This window comes from Peromyscus eremicus, chromosome 19 (assembly GCF_949786415.1).
Source record: "Peromyscus eremicus chromosome 19, PerEre_H2_v1, whole genome shotgun sequence".
Lineage (NCBI taxonomy): Eukaryota > Metazoa > Chordata > Mammalia > Rodentia > Cricetidae > Peromyscus > Peromyscus eremicus.
In genome coordinates, this window is record NC_081435.1 from 10,740,468 (window position 1) to 10,754,771 (window position 14,304).

The 14,304-nt window shown below is 42.7% G+C and overlaps 1 protein-coding gene and 1 pseudogene across 2 annotated transcripts in view; both read left to right on the forward strand.

Moving 5' to 3' along the window:
* Positions 1 to 14,304, forward strand: part of Rnf125 (ring finger protein 125) — a 77,624-nt gene that overhangs the window by 9,398 nt on the left and 53,922 nt on the right. For both annotated transcript variants that reach the window (XM_059245958.1, XM_059245959.1), the window contains exon 2: positions 3,817 to 3,903. The gene's annotated coding sequence lies outside the window, so the exon portion shown is untranslated. The remainder of the gene's footprint in view (positions 1 to 3,816; positions 3,904 to 14,304) is intronic.
* LOC131896118 (histone-lysine N-methyltransferase EZH2-like) lies at positions 1,188 to 3,106 on the forward strand (annotated as a pseudogene).

The following is a 14,304-nucleotide window of genomic DNA, read 5'->3' on the forward strand; positions in this document are numbered from 1 at the left end:
TCTACAAAAAAAACAAAAACAACTCTGTGTTGCTCACCTCCCTGTCCAAAAAAAAAAAAAACTCTGTGTTGCTCACCTCCCTGTCCAAAAAAAAAAAAAAAAAAAAAGTTCTAGCTAATGTCAAAGTTACAACAAATTAAGTCCTATACCCCCATTCACACCCAGAAAAAAAACCACTGGGGAAATTTTTTTAATTTTTAAAAGTTAATTATTTAATTTTATGGCTATGAGTATTTTGCTACATGTATGTATGTGCGCTCTCTCTCTCTCTCTCTCTCTCTCTCTCCCTCTCTCTCTCTCTCTCTCTCTCTCTCTATATATATATATATATATATATATATATATATATATATACTTGTTTGTGCCTTGTCTCATGGAGGTGCTAGCATTACAGAGGTGAGCAACACCCAGCCTCAACTGTCAGTCTGAAGATGTCTACACTGTCTATTAGCTGGACATGTTTATTGGAAATCTGATTTTTCTCTTTCTTTTGTAGCAATGGGTTGGTTTAGCAATGTGTAAGCTATTTTTAAGGATTATTGCCAGGCGGTGGTGGTGCACGCCTTTAATCCCAGCACTCGGGAGGCAGAGCCAGGCGGATCTCTGTGAGTTCGAGGCCAGCCTGGTCTACAGAGCAAGATCCAGGAAAGGCACAAAGCTACACAGAGAAACCCTGTCTCAAAAAACCAAAAAAAAAAAATTTTAAAAAAAGAATTATTTTATGCAGGCCACTGTGTTTGGCATTAGGTTGTGTTGCATCCAACACCCGGTGGGATATCGAAGGCAATGGAGTCCTAGTGGTGGGGGTGATGTCAGCTGGTACATGGGACAAAGAGTAATCATGGGCCAGACTGGGAAGAAATCTGAGAAAGAACCAGTTTGCTGGTGGAAGCATGTAAAATCAAACTGCATGAGTCTGAGACAGCTCAAGAGGTTCAGATGAGCTAATGAAGACTGTTTACTTCTGGAAGAATGGAACCATTAAACCAAGACTGGAAGTGGCAAAGGATACAACCAACGCACATCATGACTTCTTGTTGGTGACCCAGTGACCTGAATTTTCTAGCATAAGTCATCTGGTTAAACACCCTGAGTGCAGTTGCATCAGGGCCCATAATATATTCTTGGTCTCCCTGACAGCAGAATTTTATAGTGAAAGATGAAACTGTTTTACATAACATTCCTGTATGGGAAATGAAGTTCTAGATCAGGATGGCACTTTCACTGAAGAACTAGTAAAAAAAAAAAAAAAATGTGGTGGAAAAGTGTCTGGAGACAGAGAATGTGAATTTATAAATGGTGAAATTTTTGTGGCATTGGTAAATGTTCTTGATTAATATAATGATAACAATGACAATGATTATAGAGATGATCCTGAAGAAAGAGAAGAAAAACAGAAAGATCTAGAAGATAGTCAAGATGATAAAGTTGCCCACTATGGAAATTTCTTGCCAATAAAATTTTGGAAGTTATTTCCTCAATGTTTCCAGATGAGGGTACAGCAGAAGAAATTATATATATATATATATATATATATATATATATATATATATATATATATATATATATATATATATATCACCAGGCAGCAGCTCCCAGGTGCTCTGCCTCCTGAATACACCCCAAACATAGATGGACCAAATGCTGAATCTGTTGAGAGGGACCACAGCTTACATTCATTTCATGCACTTTTCTGTAGGTGATGTTTTAAGCATGACTGTTTCCTGCATCTCTTCCATGCAATACCCAACACATAAGGGCAGAACACAGAAACAGCTCTGGACAACAAGCCTTGGGGGCCAGTGTTACCAGCATCTGGAAGGAGTTAAGGATTTGCTGCTGCCTTCACCGCTGAGTGGATAAAGACATCACAATGCCCAGGGGCCACGAAAGAAGAAGACTTCCTAAGAACAGTAGCAGCACACCCTCACCAGTGTGCTGGAGTCCAAGGATGTAGACAGTGACAGAGAAGCAGGGACTGAAGGGGGAGAGAACAATGATGAAGAAGAGAAAAAAGATGAAACTTCCAGCCCCTCTGAAGCAAATTCTCAGTGTCAAACACCAATAAAAATGAAGCCAAGGGCTAGAGGGATAGCTCAGAGGTTAAGAGCACTGGCTGTTCTTCCAGAGGTCTTGAGTTCAATTCCCAGCAACCACTGGTGGCTCCCAACCATCTACAATGAGATCTGGTGCCCTCTTCTGGCCTGCAGGCCGAACATTTTCTGTATACATAATAAATAAATAAATCTTTAAAAAAAAAATGAAGCCAAATATTGAAGCTCCTGAGAATGTGGTGTGGAGCCTCAATGTTTAGAGTCCTTATCGGTACTTAGCTTTTGTGCCATTGCTAGGCTAATTGGGACCAAAACACACAAACAAGCATATGAGTTCAGAGTCAAAGAGTCCAATGCCAGCATGTGTCCCCTTGAGGACATGGACACTCCTCTAAGAAAGAAGAAAAGAAAACTCTGCAGAAAGATACAACTGAAAAAGCGTCAAAATTGCCTTCCTGGAGGCTGGTGCAAAGCACAGTGTAACCCCAAGCAATGTCCATGCAGCCTGGCTATCCAAGAGTGTGACCCTGACCTCTGTCTCCCATGTGGAGCTGCTGACCACTGGGACAGCAAAAACATGTCCTGCAAGGACTGCAGTCTTCAGTGGGGCTCTAAAAAGTGCTTGTTGCTGTCACCATCTACTGTGGCAAGCTGGGGGGATCTTTATCAAAGTTCCTGTGCAGAAAAAAGGAATCCATTTCAGAACAGTGTGCGGAGATTATTTCTCAGGATGAAGCAGACAGAAGAGGGAACGTGTATGACAAACACACACGCAGCTTCCTGTTCATTTTGAACGATGACATAACCTGCACGGGCAACGAAATCCATTTTGCTAACAATTCAGTAAACCCAAACTGCTATGGAAAAGTTATGATGGTAATGCTGGTCACAGAATATGCATATTTGCTGAGAGCCATCCAGGCTGGTGAAGAGCTGTTTTGGGTTACAGACACAGCTAGGCTGATGCCCTGAAGTCTATGGGCATCAAAAGAGAAATAGAAATCCCTTCACATCACTACCTCTTCCCCTCCTCTCTGAAACAGCTGCCTTAGCTTCATGAACCTTGAGTATTGTAGGCAATTTAGAAAAAGAAAGTGAAGTTTGAAATTCTGTATTTGCAAAGTACTGTAACAGTAATTTATAGTAATGAGTTTAAAAATCAGCTTTTTATTGCCTTCTCACCAGCTGCAAAGTGTTTTGTACTACCAGTGAATTTTTGCAATAATGCAATATGGTACATTTCCAACTTTGAGTAAAGAATACTTGAACTTGTAGAAAAATCATTTTATGCATTAGATTTGATTTACATCTATTTGTGTGGTATGTGTATGTGTGTGGGGTATGTGTGATGTTGTGTCTATGTGGTGGAGGGGATATGTGTGGTATGTTTATCTGTGTAGTGGAGGAGATATGTGTGGTGTGTGTATGTATGATTTGGTATAGGGTATGTGTGGTGTGTATGATGTGTGTGCTGGATAGTTTTATGTCAACTTGACATGAGCTAAAGTCATCTGAGAGGAGGGAACCTCAATTTAAAAAATGCCTCTATAATATCCACCTGTAGAGCATTTTTTATTAGTTATTGCAGTGGTTTGAATAGGAATGGCCCCCATGGGTTTATGTATTTGAATGCTTGGTCATTAAGGAGTGGCACTACTTGCCAGAGATTAGGAGGTGTGGCCTTGTTAGAAGTGTGTTACTGGAGGTGAGCTTTGGGATTCCAAATGTTCAAGAATGTCTCTTTCCTTCCTTCTGCCTGCAGATCTGGATGTAGAAATCTCAGCACCATGTCTGCCTGTGTGCCACCATGCTTCCCACCATGCTGATAATGGACTAAACTTCTGAAACTGTAAGCAAGCCCCAGTTAAATGATTTTCTTTACAAGAGTTGCTATGGTCATGTTGTCTCTTCAACAATAGAATATTCAATGAGACAGTCATTGATGTGGGAGTGGGCAGCCCAATATGGGTGGTGCTATCTCTAGCCTGATGGTCCTGGGTTCTATAAGGAAGCAAGCTGAACAAGTTGCGTTGAGCAAGCCAATAATCAGCACCCCTCCATGGCCTCTGCCTTTGCTCCTGCCTCCAGGTTCCTGCCCTGCTTCAGTTCCTGTCCTGACTTCATTTGATGATGAACGGTGATGTGGAAGCTTAAGCTGAATAAACCCTTTCCTCCTCAACTTGCTTTTTGGTCATGGTGTTTCATCACAGCAATAGAAACCCTAATTAAGATTCTGTGTGTGTGTGTGTGTGTGTGTGTGTGTGTGTGTGTGTGTGTGTGTCTGTGTGTTGTATAGGTGGTGTGTATATGTGTGGCGTATATGTGTATTTATGTGTAATATTGTGTTGAGGTGGATATGTGTGTGTTGTGTGTATAGTATGTGTGTGTGTGTGTGTGTGTGTTGTTGTTGTTAAGTGCACATTAGAACGGTGCCTGTGGCAGACAGAAGAGGGTGTCAGAATCCCTGGAGCTAGAGCTAACAGGTTGTTGTGAACTGTCAGATGTGAATGCTGAAATTAAGCTCTGGTAGTCTGCAAGAGCAGTGAGTACTCTTAACCACTGAGCCATTTCTCCAGCCATAAAATGTAAATTTTAAATAGAATTTATAATATTTATACAATACTAAAATTCAAAAGTCAAAGTTCTTATTTTAGAATAAAACACTACTTCCTATTATCTATTTAAAAATTGACATGAATGTACTTGGATAGAAATTGAGAGAAGTCGTTTGTATGATTTAATTCTTCCTTTAAGACACTTTTGTATATCTTAGGCTGACCTTGAACTCGTTACATAGTGAGGATTATCTTGTACTTCTAATCCTCCTGCCTTTGCCATTACTGGCTGCTTCTTGTGCTTTTGTTTCGTTTTAAGAAACATTTTTATTTTTTATTTATGGGTATGTGTGATTGTCTTTGTATATCTGCAACTGAGACCAGGTGGCCTTCGAGACCAGGAAAGGGTGTTGGGTCCCCTGTAGCTGAAGTTACAAGTGGCTGTGAGTCACCCAACATGGGCACTGGGAACCAAACTTGGGTCTCTGGAAGAGCAGTACTTGCTCTTAACTGATGAGCCATCTCTATAGCCTGGTCCCTTTTAGCTGACGATCCCTCAGTTGGATAGTTCAGGCAAACGGCGTCATTTAGTTGGAATTCTGTAGTTTGATTTCCCCACTGCAGTCACTGGACTTTCCCTGTGTCTATATCTACTTTGAAAGATGTGCTCATAGACTAGCCTGTGAAACCGAATGACTCAGCTCACTCACTTTGGACTTTACCTTACCTTCTGTTGCATCTGAGGCCTTGTTTATAAAAACAGCAAAGATTAGATAAGCAATATCTGTAATCCAAAGCTGGCTCTGGGCATCCATTTACCTTTCCTTGAAGATTATGATTTGCATGTTCAAGCAGTGCTCTTGACTTTATCAGACTAGGGCAGAAGTTGATGCAGGCCTCGTCATTGTTTGCTTGGACAAGTGCCTTAATCCAAATCATCGAGGCGTTCTTTTGTTGGTTTGTGTTTTTTTATAATGCTATACTAACTGGTCTAGAACCAGAGCTCTAAACTGTCTAATTTCATTTGTTTGTTTGTTTGTTTGTGTGTTTGAGACAAGGTCTCTATATGTAGACCTAGATGTCCTGGAACTCTCCAGGTAGCCCAGGCTGGCCTTGAATCACAGAGATCCGCCTGCCTCTGCCTCTGGGATTAAAGGTGTGCGCCACCACACCAGGCCTAAACCTCCCAGTTTCAGAGATGATACCAGCACAGGCAATGCAGCTTAGTGCTGGGACGTTTACCTAAGGTACACAAGGCTCGGGTTCAATCTCCAGCAACACAAAAAACTGAGAGTTAAATAAAAGTTTGAGACCCAGCACCAAATAAAACTAGGTGTGGTGGTTCCAGCTTGTAATTTTACCGCTGGGGAGGCGGCTGCAGAAAGATGGTGACGTTCAAGGACAACCTCTGCTACACAGCTGGTTCCTGGGCAGCCTGTCTCAAAATAAACAAGTAAACAGACAGAATGATGGCACATCTAAATATAGAGCAAGTTTTTCTATCGACTTAAAAATCTGAGAACAAGAAGTAGGCTTTCTACAAAGGTCTAAGGATATTGCTACATATGGTAACTCACATCTGTAATCCTAGCCCTTAGGCTGAGGCAGGAGGATTACTGTGAGTTCCAGGCCAACTTGGGCTGTCAAATAAGATCTTGTCTCACATAAAATGAAACAAAATGTCTAAGGATGGAAATAAAATTTCTCCTTATTCTTTCAAATGTATATTGCATTAAGAAAGCTTCTGTTGAATTCCTAGGGCCGTAAGAAGCCACTCTTAAGAAATGGCTCAGCCTGGCATGGTGGTGCAGCCTTTAGTCCCAGCACACAGGAGGCAAAGGTAGGCAGGTCTCTGAGTTCAAAACCAGCCTGGTCTACAGAATGAGTTCTATGACACAGAGAAACCCTGCCTCGAAAAAAAAAAAAATGGAGAGAGAGAGAGAGAGAGAGAGAGAGAGAGAGAGAGAGAGAGAATGAGAATATTTATTACTTGGCACATATTTACCAAAGGACAAACACTGTTCAAAGTGTTCTCTGCTTATGGGTCCATTGAGAATTCACAATTCTACCATAGAATGCAAATATGGTTTGACATCTGGGATGTGAGGTGGGGCATAATCACTGTCTAATTTTTTTTTGTTTCATCTTGTTCCATCTATGCTTCTACACTCTCCCAAGACTTTCTCTCTTATAGTTACCCTAGATACCAGAAACAACAAGCCCTACTGATGATCACCTTAAGATAAAGGATATAAACAATTCCCTAAGCACAGAGATAGTCCCAGACATAGCTTACATGACTGAGATAATGACCCAAAGTAATGAGCAACCATGCCAACAGGATCCTGACTGCTACTGTAGGAACATTTCACTCTTGCCTACATTTCTCATTCATGTGTTACAATAAGATTGCTGTAAGCATTTGGGAAACAGAGTTTAGGCCATCAGACCTCTGTCCTTCCCAATGAGGTACCTTTCTTGCCTTTACCATTCTTCCCCTCTTTAACTGAATTTCTGGATGCCAAAGCCTTCTCCTTTGGGACTTCCTATTGCCAAGCTTTTGTCCTAATAGGTCCTATTATATTCCTTCTGTTGTCATCATTTGGGGTGTGTGTGTGTGTGTGTGTGTGTGTGTGTGTGCACATGTTTGTGTGTATATGCATATTCCAGAGGTTGGTGCCACTGTTTTCTTTTTTCATTCTATATTCAACTGTTTAAGACAGGGTCTCATTGAAACTGACATTTACAGATTCAATTAGACTAGCTGGCCAGCAAACTCCCTGGATCCCAGCGCTAGATTGTAGATGCACACTGCTGCACTGGCAGTGGGAATCTGAAATCAGGGCCTAACGCTTGTGTGGCAAGCACTTTACTAAGTGGATGATCTCTCTGGCCTATATGATTTTTTCCTTTGTTTTTGTTTCCCAGTATTTGTTATTTTGGTGCTATGGATTAAGTAAAGGCTGGGATACAACCAGTACCCTACCACTGAGCTGCACCACCCAACATCAATTGTATTTTTCAGATAGTATCCTTAATAAATACTTGAAAACTGATTTGGATAGAACCAGGATAGTGTGCTAGAGAATTCATCCAAGGCCTCACCATTTCAATAGAATTTTATTATTTTATTTTTGGAGACAGGGTCTCATGTAACCCAGGTTAATCTTAAAGTTGCTATGTAGCCCAAACGTGCTTTGAACCTCTGTTCCTTCTGCTGTCCTCCAAGTGCTGGGGTTTCAGGCATGTGTCACCTTGCCTGGAATTATGCAGTGCTGAGGACTGAACTCAGCACTTCCTGTATCCTAGTAACATCCTGAGTGAAAGTGTATGTCTGACATGAGCATCACCTTGTCAAGGGCCCCAGTGCCTTGAGAGAGTGGCAAAGCCTTCCTCTAGTCTGAGTGTGATGTTGATAGTGTGTTCAGAAAACGTCTCTGACAGCTTTCTGCCCCTGAATGTTTACAGCCTGAAGACTGCTCCCCTACAGAGCCTCTACCAAGATTAGCTAGGCCTGCCTCTTTGTTCAGCTGTATAGAATAATCCTGAATCCTTGTTCCTCTGTCCGCAGTAACCCTGTCTCCTTGTTCAACTGTATATAGTAAACACACTGAGCTTGCACGATGATGTGGCTTTTCTCTCCGAGAGCCCAGATCACCAATCCCAGATTTTCTGTAAGTGTGTCTGTGTGTTGTCAGTTCTTCCTTCCCCTGCCACCCCAGTGAGGTCAATTCCTGGAGCCATACAGAGCACAGCACTAGGCAAGTGCTCTACCAACCCAGTTGGACTCCCAGCCCCCTCCCTTTTGGGGGTTTCTTGAGAGAGAGTTTTGCTATGCAGATGCTGTTCCTCAGGAGCCACCCACCATGTTTTTTGAGACAGTGTCTCTCACTGAGATAAAAAAAAAAAAAAAGGTAAAATCATTTTGAAAACTAGAAAAATAGCATTCAAATATAAAGTAATATTACCATCACTCAGATCTATAGGCTTGTCTGTTTTCCAAGACAAATGGATTGAAATCTGAGAGCGTCCCTCTCATTTACCTAAGAGTTCTTCTGGAGTGGATATGCTCTCAGCCACTCTTCTGTGCTCATTCTGTGGGCACTCTTCTGGGCCCACCAGTCCTTGCTCTCTCTATCTGCCAAGCTGTGCCCTCCAATTTCTCTCTTCTCTGCCCCATTCCATGCATTTGTTGGTTCTATTCTGTTACCCTTGACCACCTTCCTTCCTTATCCCTAACTCAGAGCATGTATACTACTTTTTAGTATGCTGTGCCTACTCACAAAATGGACTACACATGGACTATGATTTTTATATTTTCACGCTAGAATGAATGTCTAAAAATGATAACATGTTTTCTTCTAGAGAATTGTAGGACGAGTTGAGCTCAGTCTATTTTAAGAACATATTCTCAGTGTCAATTTCCAAGAAGTGGAAACATGACATTTATGGTTCTGCAAGTAAGACATATCTTCAAATTATGTTCTTGAGGTCATGGGATATTTTGTACTGTATATTCTCAGAAATCCATCAGAACTGTGAATGGTATCAGCCAGAACTTGGCAATTAGTGTAGAGCATAACAGGTTCCAACAAAGACCTGAGCTCTGCATTCAATGGTGTTAGCTAGCCTGGGGGTGGCCCTCTTTACTTTGCAGCATGACTTTGTCATCCCCAAATGTGTCTATCTGAATTCATAACCACCCTGGGCCACAGAGTGCACATGCCTGGAAAGTTTTGAAATATATTGTAGAAATGCAGAACAGGGTCTCCTTCCTTCCTGAGGTTCTGGATGGAATGGAGGTCAACAAGGGGCAGGAAAGTATCATAACAGGCTCCAGTGTTCCAGCCAAGTGATCTCTGACCTGACCTTGACCACTGTGTTAGTTACTTTTCTGTTGCTGTGATAAAACACCCAATCAAGGCAGCTTATAGGAGGGAAGGTTTGCTAGTGCTCACAGCTGCAGAAGGACCAGAGTCCACCATGAAAGAAAAGCGTAGCAGTAAGTTGCAGGCAAGGCGGCAGGAGCAGGAATCAGAGAGAGATCACATCTTCGAGTGCAAGTGTGAGGCAGAGAGAGCAAACAGAAGGAGGGCAAGCCCATATCCTCTCCAAGCCTGCCCCAGTGGCATACTTATTCCAGCAAGTCTGCACCCTAACCTCCCCAAACAGCTCCACTAGCTGGGAACCAGATATTCGAATACCCGAGTCTACAAGGACTTCTCATTCAAACCACTAAAATGACCCTTGATGATCCAGAGTTCACTGAGAAAGAAAGCAAAGACCTAGTCAGCATCCTAGGTTGACCAAGAAGTGCTTGCTCATGACGTTCTGCCCTTTATCTAGATTTTGCTTTCCAGAGCAACACAGGATGAGGCTTTAAATATAGAGATATTTAAAGATAGCAAGTTAACCACTGTGAACCTTCATTTATTAATTTTTCATTTAACTACTTATTTAGAGACAGGGTCTCACTATGTAGCACTGGGTGGCCTGGAGCTCAATCTGTATACTAGACTGATCTCAAACTCACAGACATCCTCCTGTGTCTGTTCTCCAGTACTGGGATTAAGGGGCAGTGCTACCATGTTGGATTTGGTTGGTATGTTTGTTTTTGAAACAAGACTCATACAATCTAGGCTGGCCTTGAACTCACTGTGTAGCCTAGGCTAGCTATACGTTTGTGATCCTCTTGATCTTCCCATGAGTCCTAGGAGGATGAGTGTCTGCCACTCTTACCCACACTTGGCTAAGGTTACATAAAGTGTTTTGTTTGTTTGTTTGTTTGTTTGTTTGTTTTAACAGAAGCTCTTACTGTGTAGTCTGAGCTGGCCTGGAATGTGTGACATCTGCCTCAGCTTCTGGAGTGCTGGGGTTTGATTTGAAGTTTTCTATCCATTTCTCTGTCATTTCTCTGTGAATGCTTTCTTTGCTTGTGTCTCCATAAGAACCCAGTGTTTATACTGTATTCCCCGTGTGGATGTGACCACTACAGAATACAAGGCCATTTTCATCTTCTGACAACTGGGGAGTGCCCCTGGCCTTTACTTGGAGGCCAGAGGTCAATGTCAGTTGTCCTTCCCTTTAACTCTACACCTTATTTTTTGAGGCAGTCTCTCACTGAACTTGGAGTTCACTGATCTGTCTGTGCTGATGGCTGTCAAGTAAGCACCAAAGATTCACATATTTCCACACATTCAGCACTAGGATTACAGGCATGTGCCACAGGGCCAGTTCTTTATGTGGGTGCCGGGGATCTGACTTCAGGTCTTCATCCTTGGGTAGCAAGCACTTTATTGATTGGCCACCCCCTACCCAGTAGGCTTTTTAGTGACTTTTAGCAAAAAGGAAGTTTTTTAAAGTGTTCACTGAGTGATATGCATACAAAATTATTTCTGAGTGTTGTAAAATGCAAAGCAAAAGCTGGCATGGTGACTCACACCTGTAATCCCAGCACTGGACAAGATAAGGCAGGAGGATTCCTTCCAGTTACAGGGCCAGCCTGATCTACAAAATGAGATCATGCCTAAATATATATTTATCATGCCTAAATATATATATAGTTCTAGAGATGTATCTAAGATGATAAAGTACTTGTCTAGCATTCAGGAAGCCCTAAATTTGTTCACCAGCACTTCATAACCTAGGCATGGTATTCATGCCCTATAATCCCAGCCTTTAAAAGGCAGAGCTAGGAGGATTTCATTCAAGGCCATCCTCTGTCATAGCCTGGGCTACATGAGACCCTGTCTCAAAGGAAATAAATAATCCATCCCTCCCTCAAATAGAGAAAAAGAGAAGAACGACTACATGCTGTTTGGTTTTGTTTTTAAAAAACTTACAAGGAGGGATGACAAAAAATAAACTTGCAAAATAAGGCTAAATGTTTACTTTGTTACAAACCATCTCAGTGTGTTTGCTCTCTAGGGCTAACATGAACGTTGCACCAGTTTGGAGTGTTGATCAATATCAATAGCCACTATTTTTTAACCGGCTTTAAAGCACCCTATCACCTGGGAAGTGATTCCTATCCCAGCACACTTCCATATGTTAGTAGGACTCAGAACCTGGGCAGAACATGAAGCTTAGCCAGCTGTGGCTGCATGGCAGCAGCACTTAAGGAGAGCACGCCCTTAGTCCAAGCGAGCAAAGGCTTTGCCAAACAGGAAGCTGTCACCATCTATTCTCTACTGCAAATGTGAGGTTTGATTTTAGATGTGTTTATTTTCTTGTATTATGTGTAGGAGTGTTTTGCAGGCATGTACATCTGTGCACTACGGGCATACAGTGCCCTTGAAGACCAGAAGAAGGCCTCAGATCCCCAGGAATTAAAGTTACAGTTGGTTGTGAGCTACCTTATGGATGCTGGGAATTGAACTTGGGTCTTCTGGGAGAGAAGTCAATGCTCTTCACCACTAAGCCTTCTTTTGAGCCCAAATGTGAGCTCTTTACTTGAGAAGAGGAGGTTTTTCTATAAAGAAATCTTTTCTGTAATAAATTGTGAAAGAATGCCTTGTCTAAATGGAGAGCAAGTATTCATCATTTTGGAAGGTATGGTGGGACACAGACAAAGACTGCAATCCCAGAACTTGGGGAGTGGAAGCTGGAGAATCAGAAGTTTCAGATCATCCATAGTTACATAGCAAGTTTGAGATCCGCCTGAACCACATGTGATTCAAGCTGGTGACCACTGACATAAAAACTGAGGCTGGAGAGATGGCTCAGCAGTTAAGAGCACTGGCTGTTCTTCCATAAGATCTGAATTTAGTTTCTAGCACTCACATGATTGCTCATAACCCTCTGTAACTCCAGTTCCAGGGCATCCAATGCCCTTCCTTGGGCATGAAGCACACAAGTCATACACAGACAAACATCCAAGCAAAACACCCATACACAATCTAGCAATTGATACCATGATTCTGAGTAGTAAGGTATGAGGCTGGGGAGATGGCTCAGTGGGTGAGTGTGCTTGCTGAATAAGCATTAAAACCTGAGTTCAAATCCCCAATACCCGCATAAGAAACCTGGTGTGATCATGCACACACCTGTAACCCCAGTGCTATGGAGGACAGAGACAGGAGGGTTGGGGGGGGGGCTGCTGACAACAAGATTAGCTCTAGATTCAGTGGGAGACCCTGCCTCAAGGAAATCAGATGAAGTTCTCTGGCCCACACACAGGCACATGGGTCCATGCATCTGCACACACACACACACAGAGAGAGAGAGAGAGAGAGAGAGAGAGAGAGAGAGAGAGAGAGAGAGAGAGAGAGAACAGAAACAGATTCTCTCTAGCAGGTTCAAGGCCAGTCTAGGCTATATTGGCTCTTGTCTCAAAAATAAATAAACAAACAAACAATGTAGAATAGAATGGAGGCCATCTGTCTGTGACCTGTGTCACTCCACTGATCGGCAGGGTGACTTCAGGGGATCTGGCTGGCTATGCAGGTGTCCCTTCCTCTCCACTCTGTCTCCCTCCCAAAGCTGTGTGCATGGTGGAAGAGACTGTTCTCGGGTGGAGGGTATCGACATAGCTGTGCTTCCCTGTGAGGACCTCCAAATAAGTTCTCACATAGGAGACTCTACAAAATTATACAAAATAAGAAAGGAAGAAAGGGAGAAGGACAAGGGGAGTGAGGGAGGAAGTTTCAGAATGCCACATAAAGACCCAAATACTGGCCTCTCCAAGAGAAGTTTCTAAGTGAGTGTCTGGCCTCTTCATTCCGTAGGTAAGAAAGGTGAACTTGCTCTCCAGGTTACAGTACCTCAGCCAGGACCAGAGTCCTTCCCAGATGTCATGACTTTGCAGTTTGTTATTGTCATTTCCTGAAGGGTCTCCTTATGCAGCCCAGAATGCCCTTGAACCCCAGATCCTTCCACCTCAACCTCCCAAGCCCTGGGATTATAAGACTATACCATCATGCCCACTTTACAACTTGTGGGTTTTGTTATTGTTGTTTTCGTTTAAGAGTGGTTCATGTAGCCAAGGCTTGCATTCAACTTGCTATCTAAACAAGGAAGACCTTGAACTCTTAATCCTCCTGCCTCTGCCCCAACTGCAGGGACTACAGGCTTGAGTCACCAAAGCTGGTGACTTGATTCTTCTTCCGATTCTTAATGCAGTGCTTTCAATGTGACACTAGTGGAGCTGAAGGTGTCATCACAGGAAGACCCTAGAGTGGAGCACCTGGCTCTAGATTAGTTACTGTAGCACGGCTAAATCGAGGGAATGAGAAAGGAAGGCTGTTACATTAGGGCTCATGAAAAGTAGTCTGTCTTCAGATCCACAGTGGCTAGCAGAACAAACTGGTCAGGAGAGCAAGCCCCCTCTACTGGGGGTGAAGAAACCTCTGGCTGCAGGCCTGTTACTGTGGTATCCCAGAAAACTCGTTACAGGCCACCCATTAAACTGATTCCAGACTCCCCTCCCATCATCTGGTGTGAGGAATTGTCCAGAACAATTTCTGAGAAATTGTCTCAGAGTTTCTTTGGGTCATTAGCTACAGTAGCTCATTTTGTGTTGCTATAAAATATGTAACATTTTACAATTAAAAGAGCTTTATTTGGCTGAAATATATCCAGCCTTCCTCCTGGTGCTGTGCAAGTATATGAGGCCGACCTGGTTGGCCTTGCTGAGAAAACTGAGTGCTATCCATGCCAAATGGGTAACAGACCAAAAGATACTCAACTGGCACGGA